Source organism: Lontra canadensis, unplaced genomic scaffold (assembly GCF_010015895.1).
Source record: "Lontra canadensis isolate GAN:19392208 unplaced genomic scaffold, GSC_riverotter_1.0 scaffold26, whole genome shotgun sequence".
Classification (NCBI taxonomy): domain Eukaryota; kingdom Metazoa; phylum Chordata; class Mammalia; order Carnivora; family Mustelidae; genus Lontra; species Lontra canadensis.
In genome coordinates this window covers 9,291,229-9,309,658 of record NW_022631020.1, presented here as the reverse complement: position 1 = coordinate 9,309,658, position 18,430 = coordinate 9,291,229, and the positions used below count along the sequence as shown (strand labels likewise).

The 18,430-nt window shown below is 32.0% G+C and overlaps 1 long non-coding RNA gene across 1 annotated transcript in view; it reads right to left on the bottom strand.

The window, feature by feature from the left end:
• Positions 1–8,843: 8,843 nt before the first annotated feature.
• Positions 8,844–18,430, bottom strand: part of LOC116871537 — a 32,267-nt gene continuing 22,680 nt past the window's right edge. The window contains exon 4 of the long non-coding RNA XR_004383420.1: positions 8,844–8,932. This is a non-coding gene — a long non-coding RNA (uncharacterized LOC116871537). The remainder of the gene's footprint in view (positions 8,933–18,430) is intronic.

Here is an 18,430-nt window from a genome sequence, read left to right as displayed (position 1 = left end):
GGTCAGAAGTCCAAATTCAGTTTCGCTGGGCTGATTTCAGGTGTCGACAGGGCTTTAGGGAAGGGTCTTTTTCTCTCTTCTTCCAGCTTGTGGGGGCTTCCATCAATCCTTTACTTGTAGCCACATCAGTCTTCATCACATATCTCTTCCTCAGTAACAAACTACTTTCTGTGTGGTGAAATCATCCACTTCTGGCTGCCTCTTACAAGGAAACATGTGACTGCACATAGGAACAACCCAGATAATCCAAGACACTCGCCCCATCTCAAGATCTTCATCTTAATCACATCTACAATGTTCTACTATGCAACATAAGATAATATTCACAGGTTCCAGGCATGAGGGCATAGTTATTTTTATTGTTACTATTTTTCAACATACTATATTTTTCCAATCTCTCAAATCTGCCAAAATCAGGAAGAGAAACTTATAAAAATGACATTTTACATATTGATTATGCAGCATTATTTTAATAATGAGCCATGGCATTGCTTTGTTCCATTGTTTTTAGGCTGAAAATTGTTAAAGCAGAAATGGAAGGATGACATACATTGACAATTTATAATCAGAATTTATATTAATAAATAGGTGAAAGCATATTGTATGACTACAATTTGAGAAATATCTAAAATATTTCATAGGAAATATTTACTATAGACCTATGACTGTAAATAATTTCCATTTAGAATTAACCTCCTAAACTTTTCTAGAGAGCTAGATTTTCATTATCTGCCCAGGAAAAGCATTTATAGATCGTGTTATCACTGAAAGTTACAAAATAGTAGAAGCCATTTAGTTCAAAACCTGTGTTCCAAATATTTCTCGATTCTAGGTTAGATTACTCTAATATTACATATTTGATCTTGGAGTCATTTCTATTTTCCTCTAATCATTTTATTTTATTATTTTTACAAAGTTGTGGCACATTTCAAATACCATAGAAAAATACAGAATTTCGTGTTGATTAAACATTTCTAGTTTGAAGATCTTGAGTGTGATAATATGATTCTCTGTCTTAATTACTGAATGTAGGTTGGAGAGGACCAGAAATGTGTAGGAGTCCAATCAGAAAGCTATTGCATTAGTTCAGGGAAGAAATAACAAAAATTCAGAAAAGAAAATCATTGGTATATGTGCAAAGAAAGGGTGAAACTGTGCATTAAAGTAATAATATTTATTAAATGTCTTCTATAATACTTTGTGATGGATTGTTTATGGATAATATGATAGTATACTTGCTTGAGATAGGAAACTCTGGAAAAGTGTAGGATGTTAAAATGCTTTGGGAAGAAATGATGATTTTATGAGGAACATTCAAAAATTGATATTTTGGTGAGATATCCTTGGGGTGATATCAAACAGGTAGCTGAAAAGTTATAGAAGTTCTATAAATAAATAAATAATCACTAGCAGAGATTATTTTACTCTCCTGTGGTCCGTGGCATTTTTGATTATTGCATTAGACTGACAAGTAAGTACTGTTACACACTCTGCCAAAGGAGATAGAGTATTTAATTTTTTTTTTTTAATTTGATAGACAGAGATCACAAGTAGGCAGAGAGGCAGGCAGAGAGAGAGAGAAGGAAGCAGACTCTCCGCAGAGCAGAGAGCTCAATGCAGGGCTCGATCCCAGGACCCTGGGATCATGACCTGAGCCAAAGGCAGAGGCTTTAACCTACTGAGCCACCCAGGTGCCCCGAGTATTTAAGTTTTTAATCATGGAATTTCCACAGGAATATCTAATGCAAATATGTTACGTACTTAGCCCTGCTGTTACTGTCACCTGAGAGAAAACTACTTGTACCTTCTTTAAATTGTCAACAAACATACTTTTTTGAAGATTTTATTTATTTATTTGAGAGAAGGAGAGAGAGAGAGCACAGAGGGAGAGAGAGAGGGAGAAGCATACTCTCTGCTGGGTGGAGACTTTCCATGATGTTGGGGCTCAATGCAGAGCTCAATTCCAGGACCCTGAGGCTATGACCTGAGCCAAAGGCAATGCTTAACCCACTGAGCCACCCAGGTGCCCCTAAATTGTCAACAAACATATTAATTTGTTAAGGTCATATGGTTTAAAACTGTTAAAAATTGAGCTTTATAGTCTCCTCAACATTTCACATTTGATGGCATATGTACGTGTGACTATAATTAACATTGAATATGGAGTTTTTAATACCTTATTTCTTTTTTTGGTGATACCTCCAATATAGCTTTTAAATATATGTCATTATTAAATACAATGTTTGTAAATATAACTTATTATTACATATGATACTAAAATTTCATTTTACCACAATATCGACTATTATTAAAATCATGTGTGTGTGGATTTTGGTTTCTTCCAATGCATTGTTAACATTACTCTCTCCTTTTTAACCTAATTTAAATGGTATGAAAATGTAACTTTAGAAATGGTAGTGATAACCAAATGATCTCGATTTATTATCATGCAAACATCTTTTTCACCGAATTTATATGTGGCCTATAAAGCAATATTTGTGCATCACATAAAGTACATGGATTTTGCATTTAGACATTCTTGTTAAATAGGTTAATAGACACTTTAAACTCAATTCAGAGCAGATCTAAGAACCAATAAAAGAGATCTGCAGCCCATTCCAGGTAAAGTCCTGTTGACAGTCACTTAGTGACTTGTGGATAAAGCTAAAACAAAAGTCCCTTATTAAAGAAATGGATAAACAATGGCTTTAACAGTCCTAAGACCCATGAAAGGGAAGAACATACTGAATTTAGTTGACTGTGGGTCAGTTGTGTCCTTAAGGACTTAGACCTTTAAGTCTTCAGTTGTAGAACTACCTGAGCCTACTTGATGTTCTTTTTTATTTTGCTGAAGAATTTATCTTTCACACATTCTGTGGAATAATATACTTTTGATAAAATTTTTATTATCCTCTAATTATTTTGTGTTACTTTCCTTCAGGGGCAAGTGCACCGACTATATTTGGACTAATTTCTGCTCTTGCCAAATAATCTTTAAAACATTCAGGACTATTATTGATATTTGTGCCAGTTATATGTAAACATATAATTTACTTTTAAGAAATATTCTATGTATTTGTAATTTATCTTCATGTTTGTTTTAAACTTATATATATATATATATAGTTAAATATATAATTATAATATAAATATAAATAAATTATAATAAGAAATAGATTAATGCAATGACTTATTGTGTAGATCAATAATATGAGGATTAGTTAGTGTCTCAGATAGTTTTTAAGAGAAGTCACAGATACTATAAATGCAAAGAGCTTTGATTTCTAATTCCAGTGAAACTGCAGGTGTTACTGGTCTAAGTTTAGTTTCAGATATCTTGAATGCAGCATCTTCAAATGGGAGGACAAATGGTCATATGCTTATTAGCATATATATAAATTAAATTTTCTTTGTCCCTGGAGATAGCTCACTAAAAAAAGACATTATTACTCTAAATAATGAATATTTTAAATATTTATTTATTTGAGAGAGAGAGAGAGCATGTATGTGTTCATGAGCACTGGGTAGAGGAATGAGGGAGTGGGAAAATCTTAAGTAGACTCCCAGCTGAATGGAGCTGAACATGGAGCTGGATCTCATGACCATGAGATCATGATTTGAGCTGAAACCAGGAGTCCTGCACTTTGCCAACTGTGCCACCCAGTTGGCACCATAAATATGAATATTTTAACATCTGTTCCTGTGATGCTAATAATGAAATAGATTGCCATAAATTTTCAGAGTTAAATTAAGAATGCTCAGTTTCAGCATTGAGAATATTACTGAGTTCTTAGAATATTGTCCCTGAAGCTGTCACATACCACTCACAGGTTCTTTCATGATGACACCAGTTGGTTACATTCTTTACTTCATTAGGAACAACACATAATGGGGGCACATGGGTAGCTCATAGGTTAAGCATATGACATCAGCTCATGTCATGAACCCAGGGTTCTGGGATCAAGCCCCACATCGATTCCCCACTCATGGGGAGTCTAATTGTCCCTTTCTCTTTGCCCCTCCCCCTACTCATGCTTGCATGCACTCTCTCTCAAATAAATAAATATATAAAATCTTTAAAAAATACCCACATAGGGGCACCTGGGTGGCTCAGTGGGTTAAAGCCTCTGCTTTCAGCTTAGGTCATGATCCCAGGGTCCTGGGATCGAGCCCCGCATTGGGCTCTCTGCTCAGCAGGGAGCCTGCTTCCACCTCTCTCTCTGTCTGCCTCTCTGCCTACTTGTGATCTCTGCCTGTCAAATAAATAAATAAAATCTTTAAAAACAAATACACACATAATTAACATCCCTGAATATATAATCCTGTAAATGTTTGTGATTTTTTTTTTTTGAGATGCCTACACATCAGTGGAATGCTTGGTTTATGGGTCATACATGTATTTATTTCTACTAAATACTGCCCGTTTTCCATAAAATAGCAAATAGTTTCCGCTACTACTTACAGTGCACAAAAATTCTTGTTTTCTCAAATTCTTAATAACATATTTTAATATGTATTTTTCTTAATTTTGTCATTTTATGGGCATAGTCATCTTGCAATGTTTTTAAATATTTAGTAGGTATATTTTTCTGTCTATCCATTTCTGTTTTAGAGTTTAATTTGCTTATACATATTTACTCCACCGTGAATTATAGAATGAATTTAAGCAGTTACTTAACAAATGTAAAAAAGCGAGAATTTTGATTGGAATTTTATTGAATTGGAAAATCTTGGGGTAGAATTTAAATAATATTATTTATGTTATATTTTCTCATTAATAAGCATAGACTATTTCCCTATTCAGATCTTATTTTATGTTATCATATGCATTCTGTATTTTTCTACATAAAGACTATGTGCATTATTTTAGTTTGAGTCATGCATATTTTATAGTTTAAACCCCTGCATTGAATAGTAATTTTTTTTTAAAGATCCGTTTATTTATTTGACAGAGAGAGAGCTCACAAGTAGGCAGAGAGAGAGACTCTGAAGCTAATTTACAATGCTAGTACCAGTAATGTGAATATTAAAAAATAGTAGGAGTGCTGTTGTATATTTTTAAAATAGCATGCAGCTTTTTAACATGGAACATATAATCCTTCCAATCATCAAAAGAAATACAGTATATTTTTATCTAAGGTCATATAACGTATTATTGACAACTCATGGCAATGGTAGACATTGGTCTCTCAAGCAAACGATTTACCTTTTGTATTGTCTTCAGTGCAGAGTATCAGAGTTAAGTGCTATCATTAATAGGAATTTGGACATTGGAAGTATCTATCACAAAGAACAGCACTCTCAATTATATTTTCTATTGTGTTTTTAATGGAGATCTACTTCCTAAAATGGAAGTAAGTACCTAAGTTTATTTAATTCATTTTCTACATATAACAAGATAGCTCTTTTTTAAAATCTGATTAAAATTTGTTCCCAGAACCCAGTGGTCATGGTTTAGATTTGTCATTAAGGTGACTAAATCAAAGTTGACTTTGTAAGAAAAATATAATGATTGTAATGTTTCTATTAGAGACAAACTTAGTACTTGAATGTCACTATTATTTCCTGCAATTGACTAACTTATGTCATAGAAGAAAAACACTTACTTGAAATAATTTCTTTGTGGAAGCTTTTACAAAAATGGCCTTCCCTCCTAAAACTTAATACTAAAACTTAATTAATAGCAACAAAAGGATGTAGAACAATATAGTCACTGGAAAAATAAACAAGAATTTGCAATTTCATTTTTATATTCTGACTCTTCAATTTATATATATTGGTTTAGTGTTGCACTTTTCCTATGTTAGTTATAAGAATTTGTTAATAATTCAAGTACACTTGGTTTTAATTCAACAATACAAATTTCTAATTTCTGGTATCTTTGATACCTTGTGAAGCATTTTACTGTAGCCCACCTACCCAAAACTAAAGAGTACATTGCTAAAAGAAAATCATCTTAACAATTCATTTATGATAGCAGGTTAAACTGAAATAAACATTGTTTTCTCCTTCAAACCTACCCAAGGAAGGGGATGTTTACAAAAATGCACACCAAAAAAATTGCATGATTATTTGTTCAAAAAATATGATTAAGGGAATATAAGAAAATGCTCAAGAACACAGGACCCATTTAACTCATTAAATTTCTTTCCTTTGGGAATATTACTGCCTTTAGTCATATACTTAGCCATTCAGTTCATCCCACCAGCAATTTCTATGAATCTGGTATAATCCAGTCCTCAAATCTTATGTGATCCTGCAAATTCAGGACACCCAGGATATCTCCTGGAATCTGCAATTGAAAACATTCTCTAGGTAGTATAATCTATTGAGGCAATATCTGAATACTAAACCTCTTCTATCTGAGGACTTGTGAAACTTGCATCATTATGGTTAACTAAAGGTACACCAACTACCACATAAGACAATACAGTTATGTTCAATCCAATTATGGTCACTGTTTGAAATACATTGGCTGTGTTATTACCTCTAGTTCTTCCCTGAACTGATTCTCCATCCTCCCCAATTTTTCCATATGACATCTGAAATTCTGCTACAATATTAACAAACTTAGTGGCATCCACATTTTTATTCACACATTAATTGAAACTCTTTTCTATTCTTGAGATGCTTTTCTCTGCAGCTTTTCTCGTCTTTAGAGTTCTTTTTTCCTGATGGCCTGAGTTTGCAACGGTCTCCTCCCTCTGCACTTCTAAATTATTACTCTTCCTTTGTCATATGAAACCATTATTCTTTTGGGTCACATGTAATTTCTCTTTATCACTCTCTTTACATACATGTTATAACCTAAAAACTTCATCCATCAAAATCTTTAATAGCCAACTAAAAGTGTTATTTTCTTACCCTAAATCATGCCATTAACATAAAACCTGATATCATCAAATATGTTATAGCTAAAAACATCAACTTTTAATTCTTTAATTACCTTAAGAACAAAATAATTTTCTGCATTACTTGGAAGTAGAATCCCTCCAGGGTTTTGTCTGCAGCAAGTAACTGCTTTATTTCTGAGATCTTTTACTCAGTCCTCCTCTTCTTTGGCCACCTTTCTATGTCTCAACAAGAATAACCACACATAACACACACATAGCCTTTTTTTGAGGGATCCCAGTCATCATTCTAAGAGCTTTACCACACTAACTCACTGAATTCTCAAACTTTATCATGAAATAAGTTCTATTGCCATGGGCACTTTAAGTTTGAGGAAACAGAGTCACAGAAAATTCAGTCACCTGCCCAGGTTAACTGTATTAATAAGGACACAAATGAATTTAAAGCCAATGCAGCATGTTTTAGTATTTGTGCCCTCAGTTACTATAATTAAATAATCTTGTGTATCAAAAATTCAAGTCTGTATGGCTGTCTAAATTTACGTTTGTTATCCTCTTCAATTCTTGATCATTCTTTGACCAATATCTTTCCGTTTACACTTGTATCAATATGTTTCTATTTCAAAGCCTGGCAAAGCTTGAACCCAAATTTTTACTATTCATTCATATTTTGCATTTATTAATAATATAATTTAAGTTACCCAATAAATATGTCCATACTCTTCTTTGTTTTTTTTTTAATTAAAACAACATATATTTCACTTAGCTACTCAAAAGCATTCATTTTATAAGTTCTTGTAAGCAGCAATATATAGGTATAGATAAATATAGGTCAATATCGGAAATATATAAATGTATACTTTTGCTCTATTAGCTAATATTGAGAATTAGCTAATATTGAGTAATTAGTTAATACTGAGTAAATTTATTTTTGTTGTATTAAAATGTAATTTACTTTTACTATTTCTCAGGGACTAAGGATATCTACATAAAGACTAGATTGTTTAATCAAGTGTTTTTTCAGTGATTTTACTTGTTGTTAATTATCTAATATAGTAGTAATGTCACAAGTGGTGTTGTCATTCCTGTCACTCTCGGATATTCCTTTTTGGACAAATTTCTAGCCAGATGGTTAGTTTCCTTCTTAAGCTGAATTCCTCTGCCTGTGATGAACTTGAAGTTGAAAATGTATGAAAGCTAAAATACAGTCTATCTATCTGGTGCTCCACTTTATGAACATGTAAAACTTTCACTAGAATTTTAGCTTGTCTTTCTTTCTGATTACCTCCATTGAAATATGATAGTGAGTATGACTCCATAGCACCCACATTTACACTTAGATTTCAGCTCAATTATAAACTAGACAATAGCTTTAGGGGTGTCTGGGTGCCTCAGTTGATTAAGTGTCTTCCCTGGGCTCAGGTCATGTGTCAGGATTCTGGGATTGAGCCCCATGTGGTCACTGTGGTCCTTAGGGGCTCCCTGCTCAGCAGGACTCTGCTTGTTCCTCTCCAGCTGCTCTCACTCTATCACTCTCTCAAGCGAGTAAATAAAATATTTAAAAAATAAAAAATAAATAAACTATGGCTTCTACTGTTTTGCAACATAAGACACACTGGGGAACATCATTTTTAAAATCAAAGAAGTTACTTGTTGCTTGAATTGTCTGTCCAGCCAAGTATTATTTATTCCACTGGGGCTAAGGGGGCAATATTGTAAAGGTGAAACTCGACCCCAAATCTAATTTTGGAATACAGTTGGAGCTGTCCCTTTGTCAAAACTCTTTTCAACATTAAGGCAAAATTACCTGGTTTGAGCAGTCATTTTCTCCTTCAAGGTGAAAATACTAATGAGGATGAGGTGTCTTAATAGTAAATAAATTATTGTACTGCAAAATAAGTAAATAAATAAATAAATCAAACACAAACATGAGCTTTCAGACTCCAGGAAGAAAAATAATGAATTATGTGAATAATTGTTTCTTTCTAGTAATACATAGAGAAGCGTTCTTCCAATAAGTATTTTGTGAGAGAAATCCCATGATACATCAATTGTTAATTTTCTCTTGATGCTGACTCATCCTAGAACAAAAATAAATATTTTAAGGGACCAAATATGTCACGTGTTTGGTGACACTAAGGTACATTGTGAAAACCACATTTATAATTAAAGGCACCAAATAGAAATGCGAAATAGGTTTATTAAGTCTTATTTATAAAATTGGTGTTTCAGGGATGCCTGGGTGGCTCAGTGGGTTAAGCCTCTGCCTTCAGCTCTGGTGATGATCTCAGTCAGGGTCCTGGGATTGAGCTTCACATCCGGCTATCTGCTCGGCAGGGAAACGACCTCCCCTCTCTTTCTGCCTGCCTCTCTGCTTCCTTGGGATCGATCTCTCTCTCTCTGTCAAATAAATAAATAAAATCTTTAAAAAAATAAAAAAGGTGTTTCATATGTTATGATTCAAAGTAACAATTATCCAGATTAGTCCATATTAAATCTTTTAAAAAGGGAGCCCTGTAGAGAACCATAATATTTAAGAAATGTATTTTAATTGTTTGACTTCCATAAAGTGGCATTAATCACTCAAGAAGGCTAGGTTTTTTTGTTTGTTTGTTTGTTTTTAAAGATTTTATTTATTTGTCAGAGAGACAAAGAGAGAGAGAGAGCAAAGCAGGGGGAAGAGTAGGCAGAGGGAGAAGCAGGCTCCCTGCTTAACAAGGAGAGCAATGTGGGATTCAATCCCAGGGCCTTGGTATCATGACCTAAGCCAAAGGCAGATGCATAACCGACTGAGCCTCCCAGGTGCCCCAGGCGAGGCTTTTATCAAAATGTATAGATTTTAGGACAATCATACTTTATATTTTTAAAGTATACTGGTACTATTCTACTCCTAACAATAATAATAGAAAATAAAACTGAGACCCAATATATAATATGAGTTATCTTAAATGTGTCCTTGTAAGGAGGAGATATTTTCAGACCATTTTATCTGAGGGAACATGAAGATGGAGCATCTAACTGATAAAATCACATTGCTGGTACTTTACAATGCCATATTACAAATCCACATTTGACTAAATTCAAAACTTGGAAATATAAACGTTGATTTATAGCATATTTTAGTATTCTACAAGAATTAGTTTACTTTGCTGAACATACCTACAATTTAAAGATCTTTGATTTATTGTGATCAAACTATTTTTAACTGCTTGGTTAGATTTCACTTAAACTAAAACAATGGTTGTCTTTAGTCTTTGTATTGTTAGAAAAATTACGTACATATTTTTATTGGCAGTAGGAAATAGTGATTTTAATCAAGAATCTTGTTATAAAAGGAATATCGAAATATCTGGTTTAAGCATAATATCAGATAGTAACCTAAAAATTCCTCTGAAACAAGGGAATTTTGAAAAAAAAGTTATTTATTATTCCTTGCTTTAAAAATATGTAAGAAAATTATCCTGCAAAACTTTTAAAGGAAATTCCTGAAACAAATACGTCTGTAAATAAATAAAATAGTGGAAAAGTAAAGGAGAGTATTTTCTAGCTTCTCTTAAGATGTGATATTTTTAGTAATAACTTTACTGAAATATAACTCACATGTAGGTACAATGCACCCACTTAAAGTGTATAACACAACATTTTAGTGTACTTACAGATTTGTGCAACCAGCACCATCATTGATTTAAGATGTTTTCATCATCTTGGAAAGAAACCCTGGACTTATTATCTATCAGCCCCTAACTGCATTCCTCGCCCCAGCCCTAAGCAATGACTAATATGTTTTTTGTTTCAATAGTCTATTCTGTACATTTCATATAAATGAAATTATACAGTATCTGATCTTTTGTGTATGTTTTATTTCACTTAACATGTTGTCAAGGTTGATCCTTGTTTTAGCATGTAACAGTACTTCATTTATTTTTATGGATGAATATTATATTGTACCATACATACAATATATCTATTGTATAGATAGGTAAACTACACTTTGTTCATCCATTCATTAGTTGATGGACATTTAGATTGTTTTCCACTATTGGCTATTAGAAATTATGCAGCTATGATCATTTGTGTATGACTTTTTGTATGGAATTTGTTATTTCATTTGAGTAAATTCCTAGGAGTAGATTTACTGGGTCAAAAGGCAACTTTATGTTTAACACTTTGAGGAATTCCCATACTGCGTTGTTGTTCCATTTTACATTCCCACCCATGTATAAGAAGGTTCTGCTTTCTCCACATCCTCACGAACACTCATTTTTATGATGACCATCCCAATTGATGTGAAGTGGTACCTTACTGTGGTTTTGAATTGTGTTACCCTGATGATTAATGATGTTAAACATCTTTTCACAATCTTTCTGGTAAATTTTGTTTAAAGATTTTATTTATTTATTCAGCAGAAGGAGATCACAAGTAGGCAGAGAAGCAGGCAGAGAGAGAGGATGAAGCAGGCTCCCCGCTGAGCAGAGAGCCCAATGCCAGGCTCCATCCCAGGACCCTGGGATCATGACCTGAGCCGAAGGCAGAGGCTTTAACCCACTGAGCCACCCAGGTACTCCTTTCTGGTCATTTTTTATGTCTTCTTTGGAGAAAAGTTTATTCCTGCATTTGCTGTTTTTAGTTGGTTTATTTGTCTTTTTATGATTCAGTTGTATGAGTTCTTTCTATATTATAGGTACAGTTCCCTTGTCAGATACATGATTGACAAATATTTTTTCCTATTCTGTAGGTTCTCTTTTAAGTTTCTTGATACTGCCTTTGAAGGACAAAAGTTTCAATTTTGATGAAAGTCCAATTTATCTGTCTTTCAATCAATATGCAAAGATAAAATACATTTCTATAAAGTAGAAATAAACTGTGATGGAAATTGAAATTTTAAAATACAATTTTAAATAGGGTCAAATATGAAATATTTAAAGATAAATATAACAAAATATATGTAACACCTGCATGCTAAAACCTATAAAATATCGTGTTTAAAATTTGAAGGATAAAATTAATTCATTAGTTAAATTTTAAAGGACAAAATAAATGAAATGATATTTCTTCTTTATGGATTGAAAAGCTCCATACTCTTAAAATGAGAGTTCTCCCCATATTTTCTTTAAAGAATCCAAGAAGTAACTAGGAAAACTTTCATAGAATTTTTGTAGAAATTGACAAAGTGATTCTAAAGTTTTTAAGAAAAATCCAAAGAAACAAGTGTAGCCAAAAAGCATTAAGAAAGAGAAAAAACCTGACCTACCTTCAAGATATTCTATCAAACTGCAGTAATCAAGGAAGTGGGAGTACGGTCATAAGTGATAAGTAAGTGGGACAGAAGGAGCCAATAAATAAATACAAATGCACAGATAGAGTTAATTGATTTTCATTTGGAGGAAGGGAATTCAGTGGGAGAAGATCAAATATTTCAGTGTGGTGCTGAAACTATTGAATATCTGTAAGCAAAGAAGTGAATGTTGATTCATGCTGTTAACCACACACAGAATTACAGCAAAATAGACCATGAACATAGATATAAAACTTAAATTTCTGCAAGAAAACATAAGATATAATTTCATGATTTAGAATTAGCAAAGACTCTATTATAAATATGGCAGCAGAGTGATTATATTGTGCCATATGGTGTATATATGTGTTGTATGTATTTATCTTTATTAGAAACTTCACAATCAGCAAATTGTGGTTTTGCTGGGTATCCTAAAAATCAACTTGTTAAGGTTCACACACATAACAATGAAATATTTGGGATTTTAGATGGTGTTAATGAAATCTAAGAATAAATTTGTAGATAATAAAAATTTACTACATTATTGGTTATTCCAATCTAATAACATGGTACTCTTTCTATGTATTTGGGTATTCTTTAATGAATCTCAAAACTCACATTTAATTCGTTTCATGCAATAGAAAGGTATACATACTATTTTCTCAAAGCTTTATCAATTTGTATACCCACCATCAAACATGAATATCAGGTAATATAAATGTGTGATAAAATACCAAGGGATTTATTTTTCTCAATACATTAAAGATATATCATCCTATATTACATTTGATTTGTTCTCGAGCTGCTTATTTCAAGTTTCTTTAAAAATTGTTTTACCTTGACTGCTGCTAATATTTTCTCCTTTTTATTTGATTCTTCAATTTTAAAATATGTTTATTTGTGGTTTTTAAACCTTAAGTTAACTTTTCTCCCTCTAAGTAGCACATTTCATCATTTATTAGCTATTTTTCATAAAATTCCTCATTCTTCTTTCTCCTCCATCTGGAACACCAATTAAAAGTGTATTACGCCTTCTCTTCCCTTTTATATCAATATTTCATTCATATTTTCTGAAAATGTAGGTCTCTAGTTCTAGTTAAGTTTCAAACTGTTTTACGGTAATTTAATTCTGTCATCAGCAGTAACTAATATGTCTTATAGTCATTCAATTACTTTTTAATTCATAGCAAATGAAAGCTTATCATTTTTTCAATTGGATAAGTTTTCTTTTTCAACAAATAGACTGTCGCTGTTCCATTTTTCTTGTTCTTGACAATATTTAAGCTTGACTTTTTACTGCTTTATTCATATTAAGCATAGTTATTTTACTTTTTCTTTCTTTTTTTTTTTTTTTTTTTTTGTATTTACGGATCTATAGATCTTTTGCTCCCCCAATCCCGCTGGTTCTATTCCAAAAGAAGCAGTGACTTGTTCCTTATGTGCTTGATTACTTTTTACTGTTTCTTTGTGAAAAGGCTTGGAGCAGCATATGAGCCCTAGGAGGAAGTTATGTTCCTCCAGAGAGAATTTGGATTTGTTTCTAATAGACACTCAGGCACCACCAGTCCAAGGAAAATTTAATCTAGAATTAAGACATGAGTGTTTTCAACACACAATTTGATTGAGAAATCTATACTATGTTTGTTTCATGGTTACACCTTTGAAAGTTCTTTTCCCTCACTTGCCTTCCCTGCTCCATGTCATGCAGGAATGTTGTTGTTCTGTTATGGGGATACAGGACCCAGGTTTATCCCTCGTTCCCTCTTCCATATCCCCAGCAGTTTTAGACACCCTTTTATAAGTGTATTGTTGACTAATTTTTCTGTCTTTTGTATGCCAGGAGGGCCATGTAAGCACAACATCACTAAAGTAACCAAACATTCTCAAGCAAAACCAACTTTATTACTCATTTTATCAATCTGTGTTTGCATCTTCAGTTCACATATGTTCATAAAATTTTGGGAGATTTTAGAAATGTGTTTTGTAGTACTTCCCCAGCATTTTTATATGCTTTCCTTACAGATACCTAACATGCCCCATTGCACAAAATAGAGAACCCAGCTATATTTTATCATTGCTTGTTTTTGGCTAATTCATTTTGGCAGATACTTTAAGAATATATATGTAGCTGGTAATCTTATTTTATATGGTTAGGTTACATAGGTTTGTCTAACTTTTTAAAATATACATGCCAAGCTACAGTTTGCACTGTAGTGATCTGTTTGAATACTAAAGCATACACAAAATTCTTTTAAGATAAAAATTCTGATTTATCCATTCCAAAACAATGACAGTATTCAATTTCCAAGAAGAAATAATTTTACTCTAAATTATTTCAACCTGTGATGTCAGTCTAGTTTCTTCTTTACATTAATTTTTGTCTTTATTTGTTGTTTGTTTATAAATGTGATCCTTAGTTTCCAGAATTCTAAATCTAAAAATAAAAATACTTCCCACATACCCCCTCCAAAAAATATCCATTTGGAAGTTTTATGATAGGCAGGCAGAATTTTGGAAGAACCATAGAAAACCACATAACTTTGAAAACTTAACAGCCAGGGGCTGGGGGAAAATGTTAAGTTGACAAGTGATTTGTGTGAAAACTGTGATGGCATTGCAAAAAGGAGAATAACTTACATGCCATGGGGATTTTCTGCATACAACCTGAGGTAAACTTAAATCAAACTTTAGCATGTAGAAAATAGTTCACCAAATAGTAAACATTTTCTGAAAAAGAAATTAACTTTATGTGAATTGATATGAATGTCCTTCTTCAAGTAGTTCATTTGAAAACATGAATGTTCCATGAATTAGGTATTGCAGATTCACCAAGTGAACATGTGTTTACCTTAGATCAGGAAAAAAAAAAAAAAGAAAGAAAAAGAAAAGAAAATCATTACAGTTTGAATGGTACTGTATTTACTAGAAAGTTAATACCACTTTTTGCTCTTTTATGATTTTGAACATGCACATTTTTCCGTATCTAGTTATCCCATAAAATAAGAAAGCTAACGTCTAAGTAAAAATAGTTTAAAGAATATATGAAGCATTAACATTTTTTTTCACATTTAAACCAGGACAAACTTAAATGATATATCTTCACTTATGGTAAAGAGAGGGAAGCTCCTATAACTTAATTAGCTTGCCCTTCTCACCAGCAGCCTTAATTAGGACACTTATAATTAATGTAGTATTCTTCCAGAGGGCTAAATATAATCAGCTTCTTTGAATTTGACCTGAGATGATATGCCATGAACTCTACAATTTGGAGAACTTAAGAGGCTCAAATATTTAGATTCAACATCTTTTGCATTCTGGAAAAATAAAAAACCAAATTTCCCAGTTTACAAAATATAGGGTATTTCCTTAATAACTGAACTGTCTAATTAATAAAACATATTCTTATTAACTATCATTTTAGTATTCGCATAATTTAGTGTATGTAAATGTATTGAAATAAGCTCATATAGACTATAATGTGTGCTTGCATTAAGTTATATCAATCTGCTAAATAAACAAATGCCAATATATCAAGTTAAATCTCACTAACATTTCAAGAGTGAAAATTCTAAAATTATTTTTAGGGTCCATAAAACCACATATGCATTGGATTTCACAGTGCTAAAATCTCATTCTCTTTCTTTCATAAGATATTCTCATTATACTTAGTAGAAGATAAACTTCACATGTTCATAGTGATACCTAGTCTTATTCAGCCATGCACTTTTGAAAACATTATTCAAGACTATAAATACCTGTCACACAGACCAATCTCATTAAGGCATTTTTAAATTAATAAATGAATATCATAAATATCTTTTACAGCAGCCTCACCAGGAATACATTCAGGTATATATAATGGACACATTCCTAATGAAGACCATATTGCCTCATTATTCTCTTGGTATTTCTTTATGTGAACCCAGTTGAAAGTAGAGAACAGGGGAGATACTTTATAGAACCCATAAAAGTCTTGGAGCATAGTGTACAGTGGAAAAGGATAGGATAGAGAGAGAGGATTTGGGGCAAATGGAGACTATCTCAACACAATCTGGCTTCAGTTGATTACTTTCAAAATGGTTACATTCTTTTTCACCTTTCAAATCTCAGAATCAAACATAGGTAGAAATTAGTTACTATGCTATGGACCTTCCTGCTTCACACAGGATGGAAACCCACTCTCAGACACATCTATTTTGCCTTTATCACAGCTAGACTTGGACTATCTATTCCGCTTCCTGATATTCAAGAAATTAAATTGACAAGCTCCTTGAAAAAGGAAGTTAGGCTTTCTCATTTTATCTCTCAGATTGTTTAGGACAAAGTGTTCAAAAGAATAAATTCCAGATATTAAAAAACAAAAATAAAAACAAAAAAAGAAATCAAATAGTGTTATATCTTTGCTAGGTATAAGAATACAATATGATAATATATTGAAACATAGTTCCCAGTATTGACGGAAAAATTGTAATTCAGAGGAATCATCATTGAATTTGGCAGAATAATTTCTACTGCTTTTCCCTTTCTATCTTCAGCTAAGAATAATGAAAAAAAAATTTTTAAAGAATCATTACATTACATAAGAGGCATCGCACATAAAAAAGCAAATAATTCAAACAGGGGCCAATACAATGAAATCTGTAACATCATGTGAAGTTATTTATTTAAAATAAAAAGTCTAATAAATGACATTATTCCAATAATCCTAACAGAGAATGCTGGAATCATAAGCAGTTTATGAGTACATTCCTGAATCCAAGACAATACAGCAGTAGGGTAAATAGAAAACTTACAGTTGCATCATTTTGCAGTAAGATGTTTGTCTATATCTTGGGGGAATCCAACTTTTCAGTAACTGATCCATGAGTGTTTTGCTTTCTGATTGTAATAGTATTACTTGATATGGCTGTTGTGAAAATTAAATGAATTAATGTATTTCCATATTTTAAATATTGTTTGGCACATGGTAAAATTATGTGTTATATTTATATACTATTATAAGTATCATAGCCAAATGGCTCCTGCCAAATATGCTATAGGTGAAAAAAAAAAAAAAAGCCAAACAAAAAACAAACAAATAGAAAAAAGAGAACTTGGGAAATACAGAATTTGTGAACTATTCTTTAAAAAATGAAATAAACCTTATGGGCACAAAATAAAGCCTTCCAAAATGAATCAGATTGGGATTTATTGTTTAAGTAGTACTCATGGGTTGAAGGAGCATTAGTAACAAAGGACTATGGGATATACATCAGTAAATGGAATACTGAACTAAATGAAGGCAACTGTTGATTGTCATAGAAGTAAATGTTAAAATGATAAATCTTTAAAAGCAGAAGTTAAAAACTGTCAAACTAAGAAAATGAAAAGTAAAGAAAAAAAGATGCGTAGTCTAAATATGTTTCACCACCATTCAATTTGGAACTCAACAGTTATTTCATAGTTGTTTATTTGATAAATATTTCTATATTCATGCGTCAAAGCACTCTAAGTATTTGAAATGTAGTATTGAACACAGCAGACAAAATTCACAATTTCATGTTTGCTTGCATTGTAGAGAAACAAAAAATATACAAATACATAAATAAGAAAATATCATTTTGTGTTAAAATTTCAATTAATTCAATTTTTAATAAAACTGCATTGTCAAGACTCAATTTTTGACAAAATGATATCTGAAATAATAGCCATGAGGTCTTGATTAAGATTTCCCAGGCTAGTAATCAAGTTCAGTACCTTTTCATAAAAATTATTTCCTAGATATTTTTATTTTTTTAAATTATGTACATGTCTTTACCTGTTTTTATTGGGTTGTTTATGATTTTCATATTTGTTTGTAGAAGTTCTCTGTATATTACTAGTATAGAACAATACCCAAAATTTAGGTCTGAATTTTTGTCAAATCAAATTTGCATTTTTTTAAATAGCTTTAAAAAATAACAACAATACTTTATTACCTTAAGGTGCAAATATTTCTTAACAAAATTTTTAATATTCTGTTTCACATTAAAGATGAAAACACATGTGTGAAGTATATTTAGGAGTTATTTGTGATTTATGAGTTTACTTGTATTTTTCTTATGATTATTTCAGACCTAATGCAAGGTGACCTTCTTCCTCAACTGATCTGCAAAGTTACCTTGCAGCTTCCAGTTTTCCATATATGGTTTTCACAGAGCTCTCTCTCTCTGTTTATTGGTCAATATGTTAATGGCTGTATAAGTACCATATTGTTTTAAATAATATAGCTTTATAATAAAACCTTGTATCTGATGTGATAATCCCCCCTCTGTCTGTTCTTCTT